Here is a 3,114-nt window from a genome sequence, read left to right on the forward strand (position 1 = left end):
ATGTTGGCAGGGTTGGTTTCTCCTAAGGCCTTTGTCCTTGGCTTGCAGATGGCTGCCTTTTCACTGAATCCTCATGTGGCCTTTTCTCTGTGTTTGTATACCTCTGGTATCTCTTCTTTTCTTATAATGACACCAGTCATACTGGATTAGGGCCCTATCCTGACAGCCTCATTTTACCTAAATCACCTCCTAATGCCCTGTGTCCAAATACAGTCACCTTGAGGTTAGGACTTCAACATATGAATTTTGGAGGATGCCATTACGTCCATAACAGAACTTAAAACATCAAACATTAATCTCATAATTTTCATGGGTTGGGGATTCAGGAGCTGTTTCCCACATGTTTCTCTCCATAGAGTTACTTGAATGTCCTCATGACACGGGCAGCTGGTTTCCCTCACATTGAGTGACCCAACAGAGAAAGGAAAAGTCCTTGATGCCTTGTGTGATGTAGTCTCGAAAACTACACTGCCACTTCTGCCATATTCTATTCATTAGAAGTGAACATTTAAATCTAATCCATTTTCAAGGGGAAGGGAATCAGGCTATATAATTTTTGAAGGAAGGAATGTCATGTAATGTGGACATATTTTAAAACTACTACAAAAAGGAAACAGTGTTAGGTGAAATTAGACAGAAATATGGATCAGGGTAGTATAATAAGATTAAGGTAGGAATAAAGTCATAGAGATTGTACCTATCATAGATACTAGAGTCAGACACTGAACACTCAAGAAAGGAAGAATTGAGTAGTCAGATAGCAAAGGTTAGTTATCAGAGACACAAAGCTAAAGCGGTTATGAAAAGAGAAAGAATCCCTCTGGGGAATAACATTCTACCAGCAAGCGTTCCTTTTTAATTTCAGAAAAATGTATTTTTCATTTCTATAATTTCCATTTGTCCTTTATAAAGTTTCTATTTTTCTGTTGAGATTAACTAGCTTTTCCTTTATTGTAAGCATGTTTTCTTAGAATACTCTAGGCTAAGGAAAACACTAGTAGTTGGTTTAGCATATTTACAGTAGTTGCCAAAACAAATGCTTGCATGCTAATTCAAACATCTGGGTCATCTCAGAGTTAATTTCCTTTGTCTTTTTTCCTGAGACAAAGTCATATTTTCCTAGTTCTTTTTATGTTGAGTAATGTTGAATTGACCTCGCCATCGGTATTGTGAATGTTGTGCTGTGACTTCTGTTCTATTCCTTCAAAGAGTGTTGAGGATGTTTTGTTTTGTTTTTAGCAGGCATTTACCTTGGTTGGAATCAAAGTGCAATTTCTATCTCTTGGGTAGCTCTCTTATCTTTACTGGGCTGCTGTGAGTCTTCTTTGTGCATGCATGGCTCAAGGATAAGCCAGGGACCCAAGTAGAATTTATACACAAAACTTGGGTGCCTCCTTTCAGGCTCTCTCCTTTCTGAGATTTTATCCTTTACTTGATAGTGCCCGTAGTTGCTCCAAACTCTACCCTTTCATTCTTTAGAGCAGAGGGACTGCAGGTTTTCTATTGGAGTTAGCTGTCACATGAAGTGTTGTTTTCAGTCTGTTCTTGTGCTGGAAGTTGTAAATTTGGAAATCTCTTCTTCCAAAACTCGCTTCAGAGTTTTGAAGGTTTTCTTCACTTTCAAGAAACTTCAGTTTTTCTTTTCCTTTTCTTTTCTATTCTTTTCTTTTCTTAGTTTCTCCCTCCTTTTCTCCCTCCCTCCTTTCCTCCCATTGTGTATTTTGTATGGAACTTATATTTGTTATCTGCAAGAGTATTGGGTCCAGTAGGAGCATACTTAGTTATATCTAAAGTGGAAACCTATGGCTGTGGCCTTTTATTAAAAAGGATGGGAGGGGCTGGCTGAGTGGCGCGATGGTTAAGAGCTGGCTTGGGATGCCAGAGGGCCCTGGTTCGGATCCCACATGTGAGGGCCAGTGACACTNGTTACCAGCATACGATCGGTCACATGGGTGTGAATGGAAACACCCAGGAAGAGTGCATAGATTAAGGGGAGAAGAGGTTCGAGGCCTGAGCTTTGAGGAACTCCAATAAATAAAGACTGCGCAGAGGAGGCAGGGCAAATGGGCCAGAGGAGAGCTGCCCAGCGGGGTGCTGAGAGGGCCAGAGGAGGAGAGCATTAAACAAAGCATGGGGAGGTCCACAATATTAAAGGCTCGTTAGAGGACAAGGAAGACAAAGCTTGACAAAGATCTTGTAGACAATACTATGCTGACTGACACCAATAGAGCCAGACCATAGATCTTTCCAGCCTAATCAAAGGCGTCTATTGCGCCTAAATCATGCGTAAGTCACAGAATGTTCCTCTCTTCCCCTGCGATGTTTCACAATCCGCAGATCAAGCCTCTCTTTCCTATCATTTTAACCACCTATATCTCATGACAAGTAGTACGGCCTTTACGGATTGAGAGGGAAGATTATACTTTTGTTTACTGATTTGGCCTAGGATGTTCAATTTAGCTTTTCCTTAGGAGTGTTTGGCATGTTATGACAAAAAATACCCTCCTCCAAAGAGTTTCTCATTGATTTGGGCTTTATAGGACATCCTAGGACTAAACAAATTACTTGGGTGGCATATATATGATCAATAGATAAAATGAAAACCTAATTACATAAATTTTCATGTCAATTAGGGGACAAGAGAATGACAAATATCCTAAATGAAAAGGAAAGCTGTTCATTATCTGGCAGCACTGTTTAATAGATGTAGACAGAAACACAGGTGCCTAAAATAATACCTGTACTGAGAAAAACGGGAAGAAATGTTAAACTAGGTTCCTACCAATAAGCATGTCTATAAGTGAGTGAGTTATTGATGTATTTGGCCATCTGTGCTATCTTCCTTCTTCGATATTACTGACGTTGTACAGATAAAGAAGGAAGTGTCTTGATCATCTGTCTGGAAAAAACAAGTTCATAGTACACTTTCTTAAGAAAAGAATTTCATTGAAAAGAAATTTTTTTATATTAGTCTATGGAGTCACAAATGTTTCTCTTCAAGCAATAAACAGTAGCTAATTATTTTATTTTCCCAATTAAATAAAAAGAGGGAGGAACATTATAAAGATTCTTATTCCTTCAATACATTATACTGTAGTAATAATTTAATGAAAA

Source organism: Hipposideros armiger, unplaced genomic scaffold (assembly GCF_001890085.2).
Source record: "Hipposideros armiger isolate ML-2016 unplaced genomic scaffold, ASM189008v1 scaffold_756, whole genome shotgun sequence".
Lineage (NCBI taxonomy): Eukaryota > Metazoa > Chordata > Mammalia > Chiroptera > Hipposideridae > Hipposideros > Hipposideros armiger.